A 27425-nucleotide genomic window follows, 5' to 3' on the forward strand; every position below is an offset into this window, starting at 1 on the left:
ATTGCCAGGAGAAATATCAATAACCTCAGATATGCAGATGACACCACCCTTATGGCATAAAGTGAAGAAGAACTAAAAAGCCTTTTGATGAAAGTGAAAGCAGAGAGCGAAAAAGCTGGCTTAAAACTCTACATTCAAAAAGCTATGATCATGGCATCCGGTCTCATTGTTTCATGGCAAATAGATGGGGATACAATAGAAAGAGTGAGAGACTTTATTTTGGGGGGCTCCAAAATCACTGTAGATGGTGAGGGCAGCCATGAAATTAAAAGACACCTGCTCTTTGAAAGAAAAGTTATGACCAACCTAGACAGCATATTAAAAAGCAGAGACATTACTTTGCCAACAAAGGTCAATCTAGTCAAAGCAGTCATGTGTGGATGTGAGAGTTGGACGATAAAGAAAGCTGAGCACTAAAAAACTGATGCTTTTGAACTGTGGTGTTGGAGAAGACTCTTGAGAGTCACTTGGTCTGCAAGGAGATCAAACCAGTTAATCCTAAAGGAAATCAGTCCTGAATATTCATTAGAAGGATTGATGCTGAAGCTCCAATACTTTGGCCACCTGATGTGAAGAACTGACTCATTTGAAAAGACCCTGATTCTGGGAAAGATTAAAGGCAGGAGCAGAAGAGGATAACAGGATGAGATGGTTGGATGGCATCACCAACTCAATGGACATGAGTTTGAGCAGCTCCCAGAGTTGGTGATGGACAGGGAAGCCTGCGTTCTGCAGTCTATGGGATCTCAAAGAGTCCGACACGACTGGGCGACTGAACTGAAGGCTAGAACAATAATCTCCCCTAATGTCACTCTCTATCAGCCCATTCTATTTTATCTTCTTTGTAACACCTTTATATCCCCCCCCCACATTTTTCTTATTTACTTGTTCATAAAGCACAGTTGTCATTCTGTAATCATGGGGAATTGGTTCCAGTTCTCCTGGATACCAAAATCTGCAGATACTCAAGTGCCTTATATAACCTGTTTCAGTATTTGCGTATAACCTATGCAATCTTCCTTAATTCTTCAAATCATTTCTAGATTATTTTTAAAACCTACTACAATGTAAACAACTATATAATAAAATAATGCAAATACTATATAAATAGTTGTGTGTGCAATATAAATGCTATGTAAACAATTTCTAAAAGGTGGCAAATTTTTCTTTTTGAAGTTTCTGGAATTAAAAAAAATATTTTTGATCTCCAATTGTTTGAACCCACAAATGTGGAAACGTTGGATATGGATGACATGCTTTAATTACTAGTGTCTCCTACTAAAACGAATCTCCCCAGGTGGTGAATTGCTAATGAATCCACTTGCCAATGCAGGAGACACAAGAGACATGGATTCAATTCCTGGGTGTAGAAGATACCCTGGAGAAGGAAATGGCAACCCACTCCACTATTCTTGCCTGGAAAATTCCATGGTCAGTGAAGCCTGGAAGCTACAGTTTACAGGGTCTCAGAGTTGGACACAACTATGCATGCACACATATGTGCAGCTTAAATGAAAGCTCTTCAAGGACAAGAACTCTTTTTATTTTGTCCACACCTGTCATCTTAGAGCCTAGAAAATACCCTGCCTAACAGTTGGTTTGTGTTCAACAAAATATTTTTGCACTCTTGTGGGCAAGTATGTGTGTGTGTGAATCTGGGTTCTGAAAAGAATGGAGAAAGAAAGTTTCAGGGACAGAGAAGAAAGAAGAGTTGTTGGACAAGAATGTCACAAGGTTATCAAACTTGATGCAGGAATATAGAATTAATTTTTCTGGAAATAGAATTTATATATTCTCTCTCTGAAGATATATATATATATATATATATTCTTTTTATGTCTTTATATTAATTTATATATTTTTCATCTATCTACACACATGCATATTATACACACCCAGAGCAAAGTAGGGTTGAAATGGCTGTTTAATATAGCCAAAGAGATGTCTATGGAACATACTAAGAACACATGTGAATTTTGCTGGAGAATGAGAATATGTTTCAACATACAGTAGAGAGCCATTTTGAGTTCTTGAATATAGGAAAGGATGGAGTCACAAGAGGAGTTTCTACTAAAGACTAACAAATGGATTCAGGCACTTTTTATTATTATTCCAATGACACTATAATATTAACCAAAATGTCAGACTCTGAAGTTACATACGCCAGGATTTGAATTTTGTCCCTTCCACTGAAGACTGCAAATAAAGACAAGTTACTTTACCTCTCTAAGCCTTAGTCTCCTTATTTTTTATGTGTAGGAAAAAAATAACATCTACTACATAGAGTAGTTGCAGGAGTAAAATAATATGTGTAAAAAGTATTCCCTGATAGCTGAGCTTCCCCTGATAGTAAAGAATCAGCCTGCAATGCAGGCAACACCAGTTTGATTGCTGGGTTGGGAAGATTTGATAGAGAAGGGAGAGACTACCAATTCCAAAATTCCTGGGCTTCCCTGATGACTTAGGTGGTAAAGAATCTGCCTACAATGTGGGAGACCTGGGTTCAATCTCTGGGTTGGGAAGATTCCCCAGAGAAGAAAACAGTTACCCATGCCAGTATTCTGGCCTGGAGAATTCCATGGACTGTATAGTCCATGGATCGCAAAGAGTTGGACCCAACTGAGTGACTTAAAAAAAAAGTATTTAGCAGAGATTCTAGCACTTAGTAAATATTCAGAGAAAGATAACTATTCTCATATGAAAACAATATTTTAGGGCATCTGCTTTGGTAGGTGGAATAGAAAGAAAATATTTGAGCTAAGAGCAATTAAAAATATTTTTCTTTTAGAAATCTGGACATGGGGTTTAAAGTGTTTGTCTGGATGTTCGATATTGAAAATGGAAAACAAATGATGGGATTCAGAAATAGTGTGAAACTAAAAACAACTGGTCAAGATTCAAGCTAAATTTTGAAAGCCTAGTGGTGATGCTAGCTGAAATGGAAAATCTGAGAATGTTTAGATTATGAATTATCATGAAAGTATTTGTCACCATTGTGCTGCCTACTGGATTAAGATGTTCTGGAAGAGCTGACTTTGAAATGCATCACCAATTTACAAATAAAGGTATTAACCAAAAAAAAAAAAATACTTTTAGAGTCTTATTCCATGTACTGTTATTTGAAGAACTGAGAAGCAATTTTCTCTGCCTTGTCAAAATCCAGTGCTATAGAAAATGGTGACAGTTCTCGGAAACTTCTGCACAAACTCTTTGATTAGATCTTTTAGGTCTGCTTCTTTCGTTTGGCCAAGATTTACACTAGCCAATTAGTATAAAGACTGGAAATTTTGTTTATATAATTTGTCTCAAATCTGATTTATTTCTGAAATCATAAAAACACTGAAGGAATTTTATATCCATTACCTGAGAAATTTTATATTTAAAATTCTATTCCTATTATTAGCATAAGGGGTTATTTTATAGTAATGTGTCTTTTTCAAAAAACATGAAAAGTCAGGGTAAAAGGACAATTTATTTATGTGTAGTTAAGACAAATTATCCCCCCTCTGATCTTTATCACATTCCTATAATTTTCAAAGTAAGTTTCTACTTTATGTTAATCTTGCAACATGGAAATGAGTTTTGATTGGTTAGGACATATTAACTTACAGTAACAAATAGCTTCTCAAATTTCAGTGGATTACATGTTAACAACTTCTAGGGCTAATATTTAGATTGGCAGGATGATTCTTTTCTACCCAATCATTCAGGAACTCAGGTTAATGGCAACTCTGTCACCTTCAATGCATGGTTTCTAGAACTATTCTGATATCATTTTTCCAAAAAGACATACACATCTGTCAACAGGCACATGAAAAGATGCTCAACATCACTAATCATCAGGAAAATGTAAATTAAAACCACTGTGAGGTATCACCTCACTCCTGCCACAATGGCTATTATCAAGAGGACAACTATTGAGTATTGGCAAGGATGTGCAGAAATAGCAGCCCTTGTGCACTGTTGGTGGAAATGTAATTTGGTGCAGCCATTGTGGAAACTAGTATGGAGGATTCTCAAAAATGTAAAAATAGAACTATCATATGATCCAGGAATTCCAGTCCTGGGCATTTATCCAAAGAAAATAAAAACACTAATTTGAAATGATACATGCACCCTTCTGTTCATTGCAGCATTATTTACATATACTAAATAAAGAGCAATAAATTTATCATAAGAGCAAATAAACTTATGTTGATAAATAATTATATATAGCATATAAATAATATATATATAATGGAATATTGTTATTTATAGGCTAAGTCGTGTCTGATTCTTTTGTGACCCCATATACTGTGGCCTGCCAGGCTTCTCTGTCCATGGGATTCTCAAGGCAAGAATACTGAAGTAGGTTTGCAGGCCCTCCTTCAGGTAAGTGAAGCCAGTCAAAGACCAATATTATATAATCTCATATGTTGAATCTAAAAAACCAAAACAAATGAACAAACATAACTAAACAGAAACAGAGGACATAAATACAGAGAATAAATAGGTGTTTGTCAGAGGAGAGGAAGCCAGGTGGTAGGAGTGAAATAAGTGAGGGAGATTAAGAGGTACAAACTTCTGTCGTGAAAGAAATGAGTCACGTGTCTCTTTCTTTCATTTGTTTTTGTCAGTAAAATAAGTCTTCTTCCACTCTTTGCCTCTTTGAACTGGGAGCAAAAATCTAATCTATAGCTTAACATTCCCAGTATTAGAAAGTTAAGCCTGATTCGGGAATGAGGACTGTGTCAGCAACCTCCAGAGATCTTGGATGTAGCCGAAGTTCTTTTAGAATCTCCAGAGAAGTATTTCTTTTTATTTACCTCTAATCAAATTACCTCTCCTCAAGCACCAGTATTCGAGATAATTTTTTTATAAAATTACTATGACAGTCATAAAAAATGATGTAAGACACACGCCATAACTTGAATGGGTCTTGAAGACATTATGCTAGATTAGAGAAGCCACAAAAGTCTACGTATTATGATTTCATTTATATAAAAGGTCCAGTACAGGGAAATTTATAGAGAATGGAAGTAGATTAGTGGTTGTTTAGGGAAGTAAGCAGGGAATGAGGGGTGGTAATTAGAAGGGTGATAGCTAAAGGTCTTTCTTTCTGAGGTGATAAAAATGCTCTAAAATTGATCGAGGTGTTGGTTGCACATACTAGTTCATATGTTGGTCACATGTGAGTATACTAAAAACTACTGAATTGTATGCTTCAAATTAGAGAATTGTAATGTGAATTATATCTCACTAAAACTATTTAAAAAAACAAAATATTTATCAGATATTCTCTGTGGGAAAGATATTGAGCTATGTATAAAGTGTTAATTCATTCAATGGATTATTCTGCAATTATTTTTAAAAGTATTATTTTGAAGCCTATATGATAATCTAAAAATGCATTTATGATTTTTTCTTTATTTTTTAGTTTAATAACTTGAATTTTTTTAATCTGGAAAGACTATTTTTAATGAATTTCAGACATATAGGATAAAATGATGGATACCCATGTGCCTATCACCCAAATTAAGAAACAAAAATCAAAAACACAGATGAAGTCCCTTTTGAAATTCTTGAGATAGTTCAATGTCTTTAAAATCCTAGCTAGGCAGACTTCACATAGGACATGTCTTGGTTTGGGCTGCTATCACATAGTATCAAACACTGGGTGGCTTTTATATAACAGAAATTTATTTCTCATAGTGCTGGGGGTGGGGGAGTTCAAGATCAAGGTGCCTGTACAATCAGTGTCTAGTGAGGGCCTTTTTCCAGGTTCATAGGTGGCAGTTGCCTCTTCTTACTATATTCTCACAGGATGGAATGGATGAGGGAGCCCTTTGGGGTTTCCTTTAGAAGAGCACTAATCCCACTCTTTTGTTGTTCTTTAAATTTTATTTTTAACTGGAGGATAATTACTTTACAATATTGGATGGTTTCTGCCATATGTCAATATGAATCTGTCACAGGCATACACATGTCCCCTTCCTCTTAAAAACTCCTTTCTGCCTCCCTCCCCATCCCACTCCTCTACGTTGTCACAGAACACTGGCTTTGGGTTCCCTGCATCATATAGCAAATTACCACTGCACCAGGTCAGGGGCAGCGACCGAGAGGAGATAGCACATGCCTGAGGTGAGGGGAGGCAGCTGAGAGGCGCTACCCCAAGTCCAAGGAGCGGTGGCTGTGTGGGCACAGGAGGACCAAGAGGAGCTAATCTACATTCAAGGTCAGGAGGGGTGGCCGTGAGGAAATACCCCTTGTCCAAGGTAAGAGAAACCCAAATAAGACTGTAGGTGTTATGAGAGGGCATCAGAGGGCAGACACACTGAAACCATTATAACAGAAAACTAGCCAATCTGATCACACAGACCACAACCTTGGCTAATTCAATGAAACTAAGCCATGCCATGTGGGGCCACCCAAGATGGGAGGGTCGTGGATGAGAAGTCTGACAGAATGTGATCCACTGGAGAAGGGAATGGCAAACCACTTAAGTATTCTTGCTTTAAGAACCCCATGAACAGTATGAAAAGGCAAAATGATAGGATATCGAAAAGGGAACTCCCCGGGTCGGTAGGTGCCCAATATGCTACTGGAGATCAGTGGAGAAATAACTCCAGAAAGAATGAAGGGATGGAGCCAAAGCAAAAACAATACCCAGTTGTGGATGTGACTGGTGATAGAAGCAAGGTCTGATGCTGTAAAGAGCAATATTGCATAGGAACCTGGAATGTCAGGTCCACAAATAAAGGCAAATTGGAAGTGGTCAAACAGGAGATAGCAAGAGTGAACGTCAACATTCTAGGAATCAGCAAACTAAAATGGACTGGAATGGGTGAATTTAACTCAGATGACCATTATATCTACTATTGTGGGCAGAAATCCCTTAGAAGAAATGGAGTAGCCATCATGGTCAACAAAAGAGTCCGAAATACAGTACTTGGATGCAATCTCAAAAACGACAGAATGATCTCTGTTCGTTTCCAAGGCAAATCATTCAATATCATGGTAATCCAAGCCTATGCTCCAACCAGTAATGCTGAAGAAGCTGAAGTTGAACGGTTCTATGAAGACCTACAAGACCTTTTAGAAATAACACCCAAAAAAGGTGTCCTTTTCATTATAGGGGACTGGAATGCAAAAGTAGGAAGTCAATCACACCTAGAGTAACAGGCAAATTTGGCCTTGGAGTATGGAATGAAGCAGGGCAAAGGCTAATAGAGTTTTGCTAAGAGAACGCACTGGTCATAGCAAACACCCTCTTCCAACAACACAAGAGAAGACTCTACACATGGACATCACCAGATGGTCAACACCGAAATCAGACTGATTACATTTTATGCAGCCAAAGATGGAGAAGCTCTATACAGTCAGCAAAAACAAGACCAGGAGCTGACTGTGGCTCAGATCATGAACTCCTTATTGCCAAATTCAGACTTAAATTGAAGAAAATGGGGAAAACCACGAGATCATTCAGGTATGACCTAGATCAAATCCATTATGATTATACAGTGGAAGTGAGAAATATATTTAAGGGACTAGATCTGATAGACAGAGTGCCTGATGAACTATGGATGGCAGTTTGTGACATTATACAGAAGAGAGGGATCAATACCACCCTCACAGAAAAGAAATGCAAAAAAGCAAAATGGCTGTCTGGGGAGGCCTTACAAATAGCTGTGAAAAGAAGAGAAGTGAAAAGCAAAGGAGAAAAGAAAAGATATACACATTTGAATGCAGAGTTCCAAAGAATAGCAAGGAGAGATAAGAAAGACTTCCTCAGCAATCAATGTAAAGAAATAGAGGAAAATGACAGAATGGGAAAGACTAGAGATCTCTTCAAGAAAATTAGAGATACCAAGTGAATATTTCATGCAAAGATGGGCTCGATCAAGGACAGAAATGGTATGGACCTAACAGAAGCAGAAGATATTAAGAAGAGGTGGCAAGAATACATAGAAGAACTGTACAAAAAAGAGCTTCATGACCCAGATAATCACGATGGTATGATCACTCACCTAGAGCCAGACATCCCGGAATGTGAAGTCAAATGGGCCTTAGGAAGCATCACTATGAACAAAGCTAGTGGAGGTGACGGAATTCCAGTTGAGCTATTTCAAATCCTGAAAGATGATGCTGTGAAAGTACTGCACTCAATATGCCAACAAATTTGGAAAACAGCAGTGGCCACAGGACTGGAAAAGGTCAGTTTTCATTCCAATCCCAAACAAAGGCAATGCCAAAGAATGCTCAAACTACCACACAATTGCACTCATCTCACATGCTAGTAAAGTAATGGTCAAAATTCTCCAAGCCAGGCTTCAGCAGTACGTGAACTGTGAACTTCCTGATGTTCCAGCTGGTTTTAGAAAAGGCAGAGGAACCAGAGATCAAATTGCCAACATCCACTGGATCATGGAAAAAGCAAGAGAGTTCCAGAAAAACATCCATTTCTGCTTTCTTGACTATGCCAAAACCTTTGACTGTGTGGATCACAATAAACTGTGGAAAATTCTTCAAGAGATGGGAATACCAGACCACCTGACCTTCCTCTTGAGAAACCTATATACAGGTCAGAAAGCAACAATTAGAACTGGACATGGAACAACAGACTGGTTCCAAATAGGAAAAGGAGTGCATCAAGGCTGTATATTGTCACCCTGCTTATTTAACTTATATGCAGAGTACATCATGAGAAACACTGGGCTGGAAGAAGCACAGCTGGAATCAAGATTGCTGGGAGAAATATCAATAACCTCAGATATGCAGATGACACCACCCTTATGGAGAAAATGAAGAGGAACTAAAAAGCATCTTGATGAAAGTGAAAAGAGGAGAGTTAAAATGTTGGCTTAAAGCTCAACATTCAGAAAACGAAGATCATGGCATCTGGCCCCATCACTTAATGGGAAATGGATGGGGAAACGGTGGAAACAGTGTCAGACTTTATTTTGGGGGGCTCCAAAATCACTGCAGATGGTGACTGCAGCCATGACCATGAAATTAAAAGACGCTTACTCCTTGAAAGGAAAGTTATGGCCAACCTAGATAACATATTGAAAAGCAGAGATATTACTTTGCCAACAAAGGTCTGTCTGGTCAAGGCTATGGTTTTTCTAGTGGTCATGTATGGATGTGAGAGTTTGCCAGAGTCCAGCTCCTGCAGCCAGGCAATCAGCCTGAAGGGGTGAGCGGTGTCGGCGGACGATGATGTAGCCTCTGACGCATAGTACAGAACTACATGTTTATTTCAAGCTTCAGGTTTTCTTTTATATTTTGACAAAAGCATTAGGTCAGAGGCTTGACATTTTTAGTTTCTCCCACCCAGATTTACTGTCTCCAGAAATCATTGTTGCCCTAAAAATAGAGTTCCTGCTTCAGGGATTCTCTCAGAATTGGCTTTACTATCTATTATCTACTTTCTCTTAAGTGTCCTACACTTAATTTGTGATTACATTGTAACTCATGCTACATTCCTCAGTTTATTTCTTAACTTTCTAAATCCTGTTTGCCCCTAGCATCTTAAGATCACTATCTCCTTAAAAGGCTTCTAGCTATTAAATATTCCTAAACCCTAAACTCAGAAAACTACTTTTGCCATAAATATTCCCCTCACAAACAGGTCTCAGAAAACAATCCTTCCCATGACCTCAAGCTGCGGCCTACGTGCTCATCCTGGGACATTCTTTGTAAAGATCCCTGAACAAATGTCAATGGTTATTTTATAGATTATTTTCTGGGCACAACTGCAGAAGGCTTTGTGCTTTCTCATGCTTCTCTCAAGCACCTTAACCTTCTTTCCAGACAACTCAAGCGAAGAAAGGAAAGAACAAGTCAGAATCACAAGGCCTCACTCCTTCATCCCAGGACAGTGCCTGCAAGATGAGGAGAGGAGGTTGGGGCCATGCCTCCATTTTGTCAGTAATGCCTAACACGGCTCCGGACAAGAGTTGGACTGTGAAGAAAGCTGAGCACCGAAGAATTGATGCTTTTGAACTGTGGTGTTGGAGACGACTCTTGAAAGTCCCTTGGACTGCAAGGAGATCCATCCAGTCCATCCTAGAGGAGATCAGTCCTGTGTGTTCATTGGAAGGACTGGTGCTAAAGCTGAAACTCCAATACTTTGGCCACCTCATGCAAAGAGTTGACTCACTGGAAAAGACCCTGATGCTGGGAGGGATTGGGGGCAGGAGGAGAAGGGGATGACCGAGGATGAGATGGCTGGATGGCATCACTGACTCAATGGACATGAGTTTGGGTGAACTCCGGGAGTTGGTGATGGACAGGGAGGCCTGGCATGCTGTGATTCATGGGGTCGCAAAGAGTCGGACACAACTGAGCAACTGAACTGAACTGATCTATTATACATATGATAATGTACATGTTTCTTATTCTCTGAAGCATCCCACTGATTTCCTCCCTGACTATGACCAAAAGTCTGTTCTTTATGTCTGCGTCTCCTTTGCTGCCCTACTTGCAGTAGGATCATGAGTACTATTTTTCTAGATTCCATATATATGCACTAATATATGATATGTATCTTTCTCTTTCTGACTTACTTCACTCTGTTTAATAGGCATCCGGTTCATCCAGCTCATTAGGATTGACTCAAATACAATCCTATTCTTTCTTTTTTTTTTTTAAGTTTAGCCAACTACTTGGATAGTGTAAGTTTATTTTCTTTTTTTATTATTATTTTTATTTATTTTTATGTTTTTTTTTAATTTTTTAATTTTACTTTACAATTCTGTATTGGTTTTGCCATACATTGACATGACTGCATATGTATCACAACTTCCTTATCCATTCATCTGCCAAAGGACAGCTAGGTTACTTCCATGTCCTAGCTATTGCAAATAGTGCTGCAATGAACACTGGGGTACATGTGTCCTTTTCAATTATTATTTCTTGAGGGTTTATGCACAGTAGTGGGATTGTTGGGTCACACATTAGTTTTATTCATAGTTTTTTTCAGGAATCCTCATACTGTTCTCCATAGTGGCTGTGTCAATTTGCATTCCTATATACAGTGCTAGAGGGTTCCCTTTTCTCCACACCCTCTCCAACATTTATTGTTTGTAGACTTTTTCAGGATGGCAGTTCTGACTGGTGTGAGATGATACCTTGCCATTTTGATTTGTTTTGTCTAATGAGAGCAATGTTGAGCAGCTTTGTTTGTGTTTATTAACTGTCTGAATGTCCTCTTTGGGCTTCCCTGGTGGCTCAGATGGTATAGAATCTGTCTTATTTGGAGAAATGTCTGTTTCAGTTTTCTGTCTGCTTCTTGCTTGGGTTGTTTGTTTTTCTGGTATTGAACTACATGAGCTGCTTGATATTTTGGAGAATATTCCATTGTCAGTTGTTCCATTTGCCTTTATTAATATTTTCTCCCATTCTGAGAGTTGTCTTTTCACCTTGCTTTTAGTTTCTTTCATTGCACAAAAGCTATTAGGTTTAATTAGGTTCCATTTGTTTATTCTTGTTTTTCTTTCCATTACTTTAGGAGGTGAGTCTTGCTGTGATTTATGTCAAAGAGTGTTCTGCCTATGTTTTTGTCTAAGAGTTTTAGAGTGCCTGGTCTTACATTTAGGCCTTTAATCTATTTTGAGTTTATTTTTGTATATGATGTTAGTAAGTGTTCTAATGTCATTCTTTTAAATGTAGCTGTCCAATTTTTGCAGCACCATTTATTGAAGAAACTGTCTTTTTTCCTTGTATATTTTTGCCTCCTTTGTCAAAGATAAGATACCCATAGGTGCCTATAGATAAACTGGGCTTTCTGTCTTGTTCCACTGGTTTATATTTCTATTTTTGTGCCAGTGCCATACTGTTTTGATGACTATAGCTTTGTAGTATAGTCTGAAATCAGGATGGTTGATTCCTCCAGCTCCATTCTTATTTCTCAAGATTGCTTTGGCTATTTGGGGGTCTTTTGTGTTTCCATGCATGCATGCATGCTAAGTCACTTCAATCCAAGAATATGGTATATCTCTCCATCTGTTTGTATCATTTTTTAATTCTTTCATCAGTGCCTTATAAGTTTCTGAGTACAGGTCTTTTGCCCCTTTAGGTAGGATTATTCCTAGGTAGTTTATTTGTTTTGCTGCAATGGTGAATAGGATTGTTTTCTTAATTCCTCTTTTGGATTTTTTACTGTTAGTGTATAGGAGTTCAAGGGATTTCTGTGTATTAATTTTTTATCCTGCAACTTTACTGTTTGCTTTTGTATCTTTAGCCAATTTGTGTCTTTTGTTTGGAGCATTTAGCCCATTTATATTTCAGGTAATTAATGATATATATGATCCTATTGTCATTTGCTTTATTATTTGGGTTTGTTTTGTAGGCCTTTTCTTTTTGTATTTCCTGTGTATAGAATTTTATTTAGCGTTTGTTGAAGAGCTAATTTGGTGGTGCTGAATTCTCTTAACTTTTGCTTGTCTGTAAAGCATTTGATTTCTCCTTCAAACCTGAATGTGATCCTTGCTGGATAGAGTAATCTTGGTTGTAGGTTTTCCCCTTTCATCACTTTAAGTATATCCTGCCATTCCCTTCTGGCCTGCAGAGTTTCTATTGAAAGATCAGCTGTTAGTCTTATGGAGATCCTTTTGTATGTTATTTTTTTGCTTTTCCCTTGCTACTTTTAGTATTTTGTGTGTGTGTGTGTTTAATTTTTGTTAGTTTGATTAGTATGTGTCTTGGTGTGCCTCTTCTTGGGTTTATCTTATATGTAACTCTCTGGGCTTCTTGGACTTGGTGGCTATTTCCTTTCCCATATTTAGGAAGATTTTGACTATAATCCCTTCAAATATTTTCTCATGCTCTTTTGTCTTCTTCTCTGAGACTCCTATGATTCAAATGTTGAGGATGCTTAATATTGTCCCAGAGGTCTCTGAGACTCTACTCGTTACTTTATATTCTTTATTGTGCTCTGCTTCCGTTATTTTGACCATTCTATATTACAGCTCACCTGTCCATTCTTCTGCCTCATTTACTCTACTGTTGGTTCTCTCCAGTTCAGTTTAGCCAATCATGTCCGACTCTTTGTGACCCAATAGATTACAGCATGCCAGGTTTCCCTGTCTATCACCAATTCCCAGAGCTTACTCAAACTCATGTCCATCAAGTCAGTGATGCCATCCAACTATCTCATCCTCTGTCGTCCCCTTCTCCTCCTGCCTTCAATCTTTCCCAGCATCAGGGTCTTTTCCAATGAGTCAGCTCTTCCCATCAAGTGGCCAAAGTATTGGAGTTTCAGCTTCAGCATCAGTCCTTCCAATGAATATTCAGGACTGATTTCCTTTAGGATGGCCTTGCTTGATCTCCATGCACTGCAAGGGACTCTCAAGAGCCTTCGCCAACACCACAGTTCAAAAGCATCAAAAAGGAGACCCCAAACACAATATACTGGTTCTCTCCAGTGTATTTTTAACCTCAGTTCTTGCATTTTTCATTATTCATTGTTTATTCTTTAATTTTTCTAGGTTATTCCTAAACATTTCTTGCATCTTCTCAATCCATGCCTCCAGTCTATTTATCCATGCTTCTATTTTATTTTCAAGATTTGGATCATCTTTACTATCATTCCTCTGAACTCTTTTTCAGTTAGACTGCCTATTTCCTCTTTGCTTGGTCTTCTGGGTTTTTGCACCATTCCTTCATCTGCTGCATATTTCTCTGTCTTTTTGTTTTAATTTACTGTGATTGGGTGTCTCCTTTCTGTTTGCTGGAAGGTCATAGTTCCTCTTAGTTGTGGAGTCTGCTCCCTATGGGTTTGGTTAAGCCAATGCCTTATGAAGGTTTCCTGGTTGGGGAGACTTGTGCCTGTGTTCTGGTGGATGGAGCTGGGTCCAATCTTTCTGAAGAGCAGTGCCATGTCCAGTCATGTGTTTGGGGTTGTCTATGGGTTCAGTACAGCTTTGGGCAGCCTGTCCACTAATGTGCAGGGTTGTGTTCCTGTTTTTCTGAAGGATTGGCATGGGGCAGCTGGCACTGGAGCTTGCTGCCTTTTGGGTGGGGCTTGGTCTTAGTTTGAGATGGAGGTTTGGGGGAGGGTGCTTGCCTATTCATGTTACATGAGGTCAGGTGTTCCAAAGTCCTGAAGTCGAGTCTCTTTCCTCTACTGTTCAGGCCCTACCCCTACTGTAGCATCAAGACTTCACAGGCCACACAGCACAGAAGACAAAACCCCCAGACAAACAGTGAAACAAATCTCAATATCCAAGAACACCCAAAGAGGTTCACACACTTACAAAGAAAAGAGAGAAGGAGAAAAAGGGGTGGGGGGAGATGATAAAAGAGGGGTCAAAGAGAAGAATAATAATCAAATCAGACCAATAATCAACTCCTAAGTGAAATGGATACTAAATATTAGACTCTCAATCATAGAAAATTATAAACAAAAGATCAAAAACCAAAGACATGGAAAAAAATTAGACTCTCAAAGATGCAAAATCAAAAACAAAATATCTAATCATGAAATTTATTTAAAAAATAAGATGTTTTCTTAAAGTAGGAAGAAGTAGGTTACACAAAATAAAAATTAAAGGAGTAACAAAGAACCATATTAGGACAATATGAGAAAAAAAGGAAAAAAAGGTGGAGGGAATATGTATAGGTTTGTAGTGAGAGAAATGTCCAAGTAATTCCTGTTTTCTATATTTGCCTACTCAGAAAGTACTCCAATATATTTAGGAAGGTTTCTGGAACTATTGTGGGCAGTGTGGGTTCAGCTAAGACTCAGAACTTCCCTTGCTCCAGCTTGTGCATTCATGCATGCAAAGTCACTTCAGTGGTGTCCAACTCTTTGTGACCCTCCAGCCGATAGCCCACCAGGCTCCTTTCTCCATGGGATTCTCCAGGCAAGAATACTGGAGTGGGTTTTCATGCCCTTCTCCAGGGGGTCTTCCCAACTCATGGATCGAACCCACATCTCCTATGGCTCCTGTATTGCAGACAGATTCTTTACTACTGAGCCACAGGGGAAGCCCCACTCCAGCTTATACAGGTTCTCAAAGTCTACAGTTGCCCCTAAAGCACACAGATTCAGGCTAATTGTGGGAATTTAAACCTGTCACTTTCAGGGCCTTTTCCCCTTCTTTACTTTGCTCATGCAACCCCTGGTGTTTTGCTTAGGTTTGGATACCAGTTCTGTTTTAAGTCTCTCTCCGGTGTTGGTTCTCTGCCCAGACACCAGGGGGCAAATGTTGCTGTTTATTAGGGCTTACTTGCTAGTTGAAGTTGAATGGTTCTATGAAGAACTACAAGAACTTCTAGAACTAACAACAACAACAAAAAAAGATGTCTTTTTCATTATAGGGGACTGGAATGCAAAAGTAGGAAGTCAAGAGATACCTGAAGAAACAGGCAAATTTGGCCTTGGAGTATAAAATGAAGCAGGGCAAACCCTAATAGAGTTGTGCCAAGAGAACGCACTGGTCATAATAAACACCCCCTTCCAACAACACAAGAGAAGACTCTACACGTGGACATCACCAGATGGTCAATAGCAAAATAATATTGATTATATTCTTTGCAGCCAAAGATGGAGAAGCTCTATACAGTCAGCAAAAACAAGACTGGGAGCTGACTGTGGCTCGATCATGAATTCCTTATTGCCAAGTTCAGATGTAACTTGAAGAAAGTAAGGAAAACTACTAGACCATTCAGGTATGACCTAAATCAAATCCTTTATGATTATACAGTGGAAATGAGAAATAGATTCAAGGGATTAGATTTGTTAGACAGAGTACCTGAAGAACTATGGACGGAGGTTTGTGACATTGTACAGGAGGCGGGGATCAAGACCATCCCCAAGAAAAAGAAGTGCAAACAGGGAAAATGGTTGTCTGAGGAGGCCTTACAAATAGCTGTGGAAAGAAGAGAAGCAAAAAGCATGGGAGAAAAGGAAAGATATACACATTTGAATGCAGATTTCCAAAGAATAGCACAGAGAGATAAGAAAACTTTCTTCAGTGACCAATGCAAAGAAATAGAGGAAAACAATAGAATGGGAAAGACTAGAGATCCCATCAAGAAAATTAGAGACACCAGGGGAACATTTCTTGCAAATATGAGTACAGTAAAGGACAGAAATGGTATGGACCTAACAGAAGCAGAAGATATTAAGAAAGGTGGCAAGAATACACAGAAGAACTATACAGAAAAGATCTTCAGGACCCAGATAATCACGATAGTGTGATCACTCACCTAGAGCCAGACATCTTGGAATGTGAAGTCAGGTGGGCTTTAAGAAACATCATTACCCCTAAAATGGGGAAGGAAATAATCACCCAAGTCCAAGAAACCCAGAGAGTCCCAAATAGGATAAACCCAAGGCGAAACACCCCAAGACACATATTAATCAAATTAACAAAGATCAAACACAAAGAACAACTATTAAAAGCAGCAAGGGAAAAACAACAAATAACACACAAGGGGATTCCCATAAGGGTAACAGCTGATCTCTCAATAGAAACTCTTCAGGACAGGAGAGAATGGCAAGACATACTTAAAGTGATGAAAGAAAATAACCTACAGCCCAGATTACTATACCCAGCAAGGATCTCATTCAAATACGAAGGAGAAATCAAAAGCTTTACAGACAAGCAAAAGCTGAGAGAATTCAGCACCACCAAACCAGCTCTCCAACAAATTCTAAAGGATATTCTCTAGACAGGAAACACAAAAAGGGAGTATAAACCCGAACCCAAAATAATAAAACAAATGGCAACGGGATCATACTTATCAATAATTACCTTAAACGTAAATGGATTGAATGCCCCAACCAAAAGGCAAAGACTGGCCGAATGGATACAAAAACAAGAACCCTCTATATGCTGCTTACAAGAGACCCACCTCAAAACAAGGGACACATACAGACTGAAAGTGAAGGGTTGGAAAAAGATATTCCATGCAAATAGAGACCAAAAGAAAGCAGGAGTGGCAATACTCATATCCGATAAAATAGACTTTAAAACAAAGGCTGTGAAAAGAGACAAAGAAGGCCACTACATAATGATCAAAGGATCAATCCAAGAAGAAGATATAACAATTATAAATATATATGCACCCAATATAGGAGCACCGCAATATGTAGGACAAATGCTAACAAGTATGAAAGGGGAAATTAACAACAACACAATAATAGTGGGAGACTTTAATACCCCACTCACACATATGGACAGATCAACTAAACAGAAAATTAACAAAGAAACGCAAACTTTAAATGATACATTAGACCAGTTAGACCTAATTGATATCTATAGGACATTTCACCCCAAAACAATGAATTTCACCTTTTTCTCAAGTGCTCATGGAACCTTCTCCAGGATAGATCACATCCTGGGCCATAAATATAACCTTGATAAATTCAAAAAAATCGAAATCATTCCAAGCATCTTTTCTGACCATAATGCACTAAGATTAGATCTCAATTACAGGAGGAAACCTATTAAAAATTCCAACATATGGAGGCTGAACAACACGCTTCTGAATAACCAACAAATCACAGAAGAAATCAAAAAAGAAATCAAAATATGCATAGAAACTAATGAAAATGAAAACACAACAACCCAAAACCTGTGGGACACTATAAAAGCAGTGCTAAGAGGAAAGTTCATAGCAATACAGGCATACCTCAAGAAACAAGAAAAAAGTCAAATAAATAACCTAACTCTACACCTAAAGCAACTAGAAAAGGAAGAATTAGAGAACCCCAGAGTTAGCAGAAGGAAAGAAATCTTAAAAATTAGGGCAGAAATAAATGCAAAAGAAACAAAAGAGACCATAGCAAAAATCAACAAAGCCAAAAGCTGGTTCTTTGAAAGGATAAATAAAATTGACAGACCATTAGCCAGACTCATCAAGAAGCAAAGAGAGAAAAATCAAATCAATAAAATTAGAAATGAAAATGGAGAGATCACAACAGACAACACAGAAATACAAAGGATCATAAGAGACTACTATCAGCAATTATATGCCAATAAAATGGACAACCTGGAAGAAATGGACAAATTCTTAGAAAAATACAATTTTCCAAAACTAAACCAGGAAGAAATAGACAATCTTAACAGACCCATCACAAGCATGGAAATTGAAAGTGTAATCAGAAATCTTCCAGCAAACAAAAGCCCAGGTCCAGACGGCTTCACAGCTGAATTCTACCAAAAATTTCGAGAAGAGTTAACACCTATCCTACTCAAACTCTTCCAGAAAATTGCAGAGGAAGGGAAACTTCCAAACTCATTCTATGAGGCCACCATCACCCTAATACCAAAACCTGACAAAGATATTACAAAAAAGGAAAACTACAGGCCAATATCACTGATGAACATAGATGCAAAAATCCTCAACAAAATTCTAGCAATCAGAATCCAACAACACATTAAAAAGATCGTACACCATGACCAAGTGGGCTTTATCCCAGGGATGCAAGGATTCTTCAACATCCGCAAATCAATCAATGTAATTCACCACATTAACAAATTGAAAAATAAAAACCATATGATTATCTCAATAGATGCAGAGAAGGCCTTTGACAAAATTCAACATCCATTTATGATAAAAACTCTCCAGAAAGCAGGAATAGAAGGAACATACCTCAATATAATAAAAGCTATATATGACAAACCCACAGCAAACATTATCCTCAATGGTGAAAAATTGAAAGCATTTCCCCTTAAGTCAGGAACAAGACAAGGGTGCCCACTTTCACCACTACTATTCAACATAGTTCTGGAAGTTTTAGCCACAGCAATCAGAGCAGAAAAAGAAATAAAAGGAATCCAAATTGGAAAAGAAGAAGTAAAACTCTCACTGTTTGCAGATGACATGATCCTCTACATAGAAAACACTAAAGACTCTACCAGAAAATTACTAGAGCTAATTAATGAATATAGTAAAGTTGCAGGATATAAAGTCAACACACAGAAATCCCTTGCATTCCTATACACTAATAATGAGAAAGTAGAAGAAGAAATTAAGGAAACAATTCCATTCACCATTGCAACAAAAAGAATAAAATACTTAGGAATATATCTACCTAAAGAAACTAAAGACCTATATACAGAAAACTTTAAAACACTGATGAAAGAAATCAAAGAGGACACTAATAGATGGAGAAATATACCATGCTCATGGATCGGAAGAATCAATATAGTGAAAATGAGTATATTACCCAAAGCAATTTACAAATTCAATGCAATCCCTATCAAGATACCGGCGATATTTTTCACAGAACTAGAACAAATAATTTCAAGATTTGTATGGAAATACAAAAAACCACAAATAGCCAAAGCAATCTTGAGAAAGAAGGATGGAACTGGAGGAATCAATTTGCCTGACTTCAGGCTCTACTACAAAGCCACAGTCATCAAGACAGTATGGTATTGGCACAAAGACAGACATATAGATCAATGGAACAAAATAGAAAGCCCAGAGATAAATCCACATACATATGGACACCTTATCTTTGACAAAGGAGGCAAGAATATACAATGGAGTAAAGACAATCTCTTTAACAAGTGGTGCTGGGAAAACTGGTCAACCACTTGTAAAAGAATGAAGCTAGATCACTTTCTAACACCGCACACAAAGATAAACTCAAAATGGATTAAAGATCTAAATGTAAGACCAGAAACTATAAAACTCTTAGAGGAGAACATAGGCAAAACACTCTCTAACATAAACCACAGCAGGATCCTCTATGATCCACCTCCCAGAATTCTGGAAATAAAAGCAAAAATAAACCAATGGGACCTAATTAAAATTAAAAGCTTCTGCACAACAAAGGAAAACATAAGCAAAGTGAAAAGACAGCCTTCCGAATGGGAGAAAATAATAGCAAATGAAGCAACTGACAAACAACTAATCTCAAAAATATACAAGCAACTCCTGCAGCTCAATTCCAGAAAAATAAACGACCCAATAAAAAAATGGGCCAAAGAACTAAATAGACATTTCTCCAAAGAAGACATACGGATGGCTAACAAACACATGAAAAGATGCTCAACATCACTCATTATCAGAGAAATACAAATCAAAACCACAATGAGGTACCACTTCACACCAGTCAGAATGGCTGCGATCCAAAAATCTGCAAGCAATAAATGCTGGAGAGGGTGTGGAGAGAAGGGAACCCTCCTACACTGTTGGTGGGAATGCAAACTAGTACAGCCACTATGGAGAACAGTGTGGAGATTCCTTAAAAAATTGCAAATAGAAATGCCTTATGACCCAGCAATCCCACTGTTGGGCATACACACAGAGGAAACCAGAATTGAAAGAAACACATGTACCCCAATGTTCATTGCAGCACTGTTTATAATAGCCAGGACATGGAAACAACCTAGATGTCCATCAGCAGATGAATGGATAAGAAAGCAGTGGTACATATACACAATGGAGTATTACTCAGCCATTAAAAAGAATACATTTGAATCAGTTCTGATGAGATGGATGAAACTGGAGCCGATTATACAGAGTGAAGTGAGCCAGAAAGAAAAACACCAATACAGTATACTAACACATATATATGGAATTTAGGAACATGGCAATGATGACCCTGTATGCAGGACAGCAAAAAAGACACAGATGTGTATAGCGGACTTTTGGACTCAGAGGGAGAGGGAGAGGGTGTGATGATTTGGGAGAATGGCATTGAAACATGTATAATAACATGTAAGAATCGAAATACCAGTCTATGTCTGATGCAGGATATGACACGCTTGGGGCTGACGCGCGGGGATGACCCAGAGAGATGTTGTGGGGAGGGGGGTGGGAGGGGGGTTCATGTTTGGGAACGCATGTACACCTGTGGTGGATTCATGTCAATCTATGCCAAAACCAATACAGAATTGTAAAGTAAAAATTAAAAATAAATAAATTAATTTAAAAAATTAAAAAAATAAAAATAAAAAAAGATTTCTAATTAAAAAAAAAAAAAGAAACATCATTACAAACAAACCTAGTGGAGGTGATGGAATTCCAGTTGAGCTATTTCAAATCCTGAAAGATGATGCTGTGAAAATGCTGCACTCAATATGTCAGCAAATTTGGAAACCTCAGAAGTGGCTACAGGACTTCTTTTCAAGGTTCTTACTATAATACTTTAGTTACATTTTGCAGAGTAATTGGTGAGAAGAAATGGTTTCCCAGAAGAACTATTGATTCTGAGTGGCTGTTGATTTGATACAGTTTGCAAGACAAAGCTACTCAGGTGTTTTTGTTGGTTTAAGATCATTACCAACCTGAAGTGACTCTAATTTTCTATTAAACATGAAACAAAGAAATGCAACAACTTTCTTATTATCCATGATTGAGCTCACATTTTTCTATTGTTTAGAGCTGAAATTTTTAAATTAGAAAAGAAACATGCCATTTAACAAAACTCATCAAATATCAGCTAGAATCTGCCCTGTGCACATGGAGGGGTTGGCACTCCACAAGTCTTTCAGGAATGACAGCCTCCTGATATAGGTAAGATCAAGTTATGACAGAGGTGGCATTGTGCAAAAACTATGTCCATTTCTAGTCTTGGTTGTGATGTACTATGTACATTTGGATAAATGATACATTTTCTTTGGCCTTAGATTTCTCATTTATGAAAAAAGAAAGAAAGCAAGCATTGGTCCATCTAAAGTTTCTTAAATTCCTAACATTTTCCAAGTCAAGAGTTAGAAAGACATGAGTTCTACAGCAAAATTAGACTTTTTTTTTAAAAAAAAAGGTCAATATAGTCAAGAATGGCCTACGACAATCTTTCAGGAGAGGCAAATTTTAATCAGAGTCTTGGGGACTAGGAAAATAAATAAATAGGAGGAAACAAACATTTATTTTAGAGAACAAAAGGTCAAAAGCAATTTTATTTAGTGTTTCAGTAAATATTAAGTGTGCACTGGATGTCAGGTACTGTGCTTAATGCTAGGGATATGAGAGTTAGAAAGACAAATTTGGCTTCTGCCCTTACAGAGATTATATCCAGCAAGTGAAGGACAGCAACAATCATGTATATTTAACAGTGAGGCATTTTGCCTCCTTAAACAGTGTTAAAATGAAGATAATAAGAGATGGGGTTAGATATATGGAGGGTGCCTAATGGTGAAAATCTCAAATCCCAGGTGCAATAAAGCCTCAGTTTTTGTGGGCTGCTATAGAAGATTTCTGAATTGAGATAAGGTATAATAATGGGAATATTGAGGGAAAGAAATATGTAGGATGAACTGGAATATCTTTTCCTCAAATTTTAAGTTAACATATTGACCTATTCTAGAGTTTCATGTATAGGATTACTCAGAGACATATGCAGTGGTTCCAATGTGTTCTCTTTACCCATCATCACATAACGACCAAAGTTATGACTGATAATCTACAACTTGGTCAGTATTAGGCCTGCTTTTTGCAATCTGCAGATATGGCCTAGAAGGCAGATGCAATTCACAACACAAGCAGATTGATCGGTTTTACTGAGTGGAACCACTCCTGTTTCATGGCAAAGATTAAAGAGTGATTCAGCATTCATGATAAAATGTAGCAACAAAAGGTTAGTGTAACAGTCCTAGAAGTAGAATCATATTGGGAGCAATTGCAGAAGGAAATGGTTTGGATTTATTATCTACATTAAAGATATTGTGGGTCCCATGGATACCAGGAGTGTCATAGAGACCCAGCTAATAGGTTTTTTATTGGATTATTGTCAGATTGCTGCACCTGCTTTGAAAGAGGGAACATTTGCTTTGTTTCCTGGCAGAGACCACAAGCTGTGAAACTGAGAACAATCACTGGGGTTGGAAACGGTACTTATTATTTTTTAGAACTTGTTCAAGGATTACAGGGCTGATCTCCAAAACTGTGGAAGTATATGAAAAATTTAAAAATCCAGAAAATAAAAATGCAGTTTAGAAGTTCACATTATATTTTGGATTCATAATATTCACATAGAAGAATATTGTCTGGTTAAGAACCCGAAGCACTAAATTTGGTCAGCCAGTCCATTGATTTTTGAGCACATATGGTTCTAGTCCATGTACCTTCTTCTTACCCACCCAAATAATGATAGTTTTTATTTTACTCTAACTGAGTTCGATCACTACGTTTTGTAGATAGCCAAGGTACAGTTTCTATATGAGTCCTTTTTGGAATTTGGGGATTAATATGCATGAAGAAGGTTGTGTCACAACTGAACTGGAAGTCTGAAGTTTGTTCAATAATTCTTGCACTGGTCTAGAAAAACTACAAAAGCAATTGTAGGTTTTTGTCTAGTCTAGTAATTATATGAGATAATTATCTAAGTCACCTAATCACTTAAATGAAGTGATAGCTCAGGTACCACATTCTTTTTCCTTTTCACTAATTAGTGAAAGTCTTATTAAAATCTATTGGTTCAATGGATGAATGAACACATAAATAAAGAAAGAAGGTAGTGACAAGTCATGCAGCAACTGAAAGAGGGACTGATGGCTTTTTAAGTCATTTTCAGGCCTAGCCACAAACTTGTACCTGGAAAAAGGCTAATTTCAAATGAGGCCCTACTTCAGGGCCAGTCAATGCTACCGCGGGTTTCCATATAGAAGAAGTTGATCCCACAGTTTTCTACCTCCTATGGGATCTTTCTTAATAAGTAGAGACATTACTTTACCAACAAAAGTCCGTCTAGTAAAAGCTATGGTTTTTCCAGTAGTCATGTATGGATGTGAGAGTTGGACTATAAAGAAAGCTGAGCACCGAAGAATTGATGCTTCTGAATTGTAGTGTTGGAGAAGACGCTTGAGAGTCCCTTGGACAGCTAGGAGATCCAACCAGTCCATCCTAAAGGAAATCAGTCCCGAATATTCATTGGAAGGACTGATTTTGAAGCTGAAACTCCAATACTTTGGCCATCTGATTCGAGGAACTGACTCATTTGAAAAGACTCTGATTCAGGGAAAGATTGAAGGTGGGAGGAGAAGAGGATGACAGAGGATGAGATGGTTGGATGGCATCACCAACTCAATGGACATGAGTTTCAGTAAACTCCGGGATTTGGTGAGGGACAAGGAGGCCTGGCATGTTGCTGTCCTTGGAGTCACAAAGTCAGACACAACTGAGCAACTGAACTGAATGGGATCTCTTTGCTTCTGTCGAAAGCTTCAGGGGAACCTATGTAGGTTTGCACTGACAGAATTTGTGTTTGTGGAACACTCTGTGGTTAGGTAAGTGATTTCACCTAACTTTGCTTTTTAATAACTTCCATAGACATATAGAAGGATGGAGTTTTGAACTACAACATATATCAGAGCATATTTAGGTAGCTGTCATCTATTTTCTCAGAATAACACTATGTACTTAATTGAAATACTTAAAAACTTAGTTGAAAAGTGTTTTGATTTTTCACATCTCTTTCCCCCACTTGGCTAGAGACGCTTGGACATGAGAGCAGAGACCATGCCTTATTAATTTTGTTTCCCATGAATCTATCTTAGTGCCTCATATATATTAAGTGTTAAGTAAAAGTTAATAACAGATAAAGCATATGAATGGGGTTTCTGATGGGTCTATCCTTTTCCACTGCTATTTACCTTTTTTTTTTTTTCCAGTGGCCTCTGCTTTCTTGGGTTCATCTCATTTCCCTTTTCAGAGAATTTATGGTTCATCAAGAGGTTCTTTAAAGACAAACCTTTTAAGAATTAAAAGAATCAAATTTCTTATTTGAAATTTTAGACACTTTGATTTTATACTGGTGGGGATATTTGGGGGCAAGAGTATATATTCCTTAGGCTACACCATGATAGGGAATTTCCTATTTGTACTTCTTTTAAGTTAGGTACAGGTGAATGTGTGTGTGCTAAGTTGCTTCAGTTGTTTCAGTCATGTCCAATTCTGTGCAACCCTATGGACTATAGCCTGTGAAGCTCCTCTATCTATGGGATTTTCCAGGCAAGAATACTGGAGTGGGTTGCCTTGCCCTCCTCCAGGAGATCTTCCCAACCCAGGAATCAAACCTATGTCTCTTAGGTCTCTTGCATCCACAGGCATGTTCTTTACCACCAGTGCCACCTAGGAAGCCCTACAGGTGAATAGAAGGAATATATTCAGTTCAGTTCAGTTCAGTTGCTCAGTCACATCCGACTCTGCAACCCTATGGACTGCAGCACAGCAGGCCTCCCTGTCCATCACCAACTCCTGGAGTTTACTCAAACTCATGTCCATTGAGTCGGTGATGCCATCCAACCATCTTATCCTCTGTCTCCCCTTCTCCTCCCACCTTCAATCTTTCCCAGCATCAGGGTCCTTTTAAATGAGTCAGTTCTTTGCATAAGGTGGTCAAAGTATTGGAGTTTCAGCTTCAGCATCAGTCCTTCCAATGAATATTCAGGACTGATTTTCTTTAGGATGGACTGGTTGGATCTCCTTGCAGTCCAAGAGACTCTCAAGCGTCTTCTCCAACACCACAGTTCAAAAACATCATTTCTTCAGCACTCAGCTTTCTCTATAGTACAACTCTCACATTCATACATGCTGCTGCTGCTGCTGCTGCTAAGTCGCTTCAGTTGTGTCCAACTCTGTGCAACCCCATGGACAGCAGCCCACCAGGTTCCTCTGTCTCTGGGATTCTCCAGGCAAGAATACTGGACTGGGTTGCCATTTCCTTCTCCACATCCATACATGACAACTGGAAAAACCATAGCTTTGACTAGATGGACCTTTGTTGGCAAAGTAATGTCTCTGCTTTTTAATATGTTGTCTAGGTTGGTCATAACTTTTCTTCCAAGGAGCAGGCATCTTTTAATTTCATGGCTGCAGTAACCATCTGCAGTGATTTTGGAGTCCCCCAAAAAATAGTCTCTCACTCTCTCCACTGTTTCCCCATCTATTTGCCAGGAAGTAATGGGACCAGATTCCATGATCATAGTTTTCTGAATGTTGAGTTTTAAGCCAACTTTTTCACTCTCTTCTTTCACTTTCATCAAGAGGCTCTTTAGTTCTTTGCTTTCTGCCATAAGGGTGTTGTCTCCTGCATATCTGAGGTTATTGATATTTCCCCCAGAAATCTTGATTCCAGCTTGTGCTTCATCCAGCCCAGCGTTTTGCATGATGTACTCTGCATATAAGTTAAATAAGTAGGGTGACAATATACAGCCTTGACATACTCCTTTCCTGATTTAAAACCAGTCTGTTGTTCCATGTCCAGTTCTAACTGTTGCTTCCTGTCCTGCATACAGATTTCTCAGGAGGCAAGTCAGGTGAACTTGTACTCCCATCTCTTGAAGAATTTTCCACAGTTTGTTGTAATCCAAACAGTCAAAGGCCTTGGCATAGTCAAGAAAGCAGAAATAGATGTTTTTTCTGGAACTCTCTTGCTTTTTTGATGATCCAACTGATGTCGGCAATTTGATCTCTGGTTCCTCTGCCTTTCCTAAATCCAGTTTGAACATCTGGAAGTTTATGGTTCATGTATTGCTGAAGCCTGGCTTGGAGAATTTTCAGCATTACTTTGCTAGCATGTGAGATGAGTGCAATTTTGAGGTAGTTCGAGCATTCTTTGGCATTGCCTTTGTTTGGGATTGGGATGAAAACGGACCTTTTCCAGTCTTTTCCAGTCCTGTAGCCATTGCTGAGTTTTCCAAATTTGCTGGCATATTGAGTGCAGCACTTTCACAGCACCATCTTTTAGGATTTGAAATAGCTCAACTAGAATATCATCACCTCCACTGGCTTTGTTTGTAGTGATGCTTCCTAAGGCCCACTTGACTTCACATGCCAGGATGTCTGGCTCTAGGTGAGTGATCACACCATCATGATTATCTAAGTCCTGAAGATTTTTTTTTGTATAGTTCTTCTGGGTATTCTTGCCACCTCTTCTTAATATCTTCTGCTTTTGTTAGGTGCATGCCATTTCTGTCCTTTATTGTGCCCATCTTTGCATTAAATATTCCTTTGGTATTTCTAATTTTATTGAAGATCTCTAGTACTGTGAACACAGAGCTACTGTCATCTGAGAAGTCAACTTATATTGAGCATGTTACCCTGATCAAACCGAAAAGTTCTAAGAGGAAGGAAAGAGCCTGAACATGATTCTGTTGCTGTTCAGTCAGTCAGTCATGTTTTACTATCTGTGACTGCATGGACTATAGCACACCAGGATTTCCTGTCCTTCCCTGTCTCCCAGAGTTTGTTCAAACTCATGTCCATCCAACCACCTCATTCTCTGGTGTCTCCTTCTCTTCTTGCCCTCAATCTTTCCCAGCATGAAGGTCTTTTCCAATGAGTTGTCTCTTCACATCAGGTGGCCAAAATATTCGAGTTTCAGCTTCAGCATCAGTCCTTCCAGTGAATATTCAGGGTGCAGGATTGACTGGTTTGATCTCCTTGATGTCCAAAGGACTCTCAAGAGTCTTCTCCAGCACCACATTTCAAAAGCATCAATTCGTCAGTGCTCAGCCCTCTTTATGGTCCAACTCTCA

This window comes from Oryx dammah, unplaced genomic scaffold (assembly GCF_014754425.2).
Source record: "Oryx dammah isolate SB20612 unplaced genomic scaffold, SCBI_Odam_1.1 HiC_scaffold_22, whole genome shotgun sequence".
Taxonomy (NCBI): Eukaryota; Metazoa; Chordata; class Mammalia; order Artiodactyla; family Bovidae; genus Oryx; species Oryx dammah.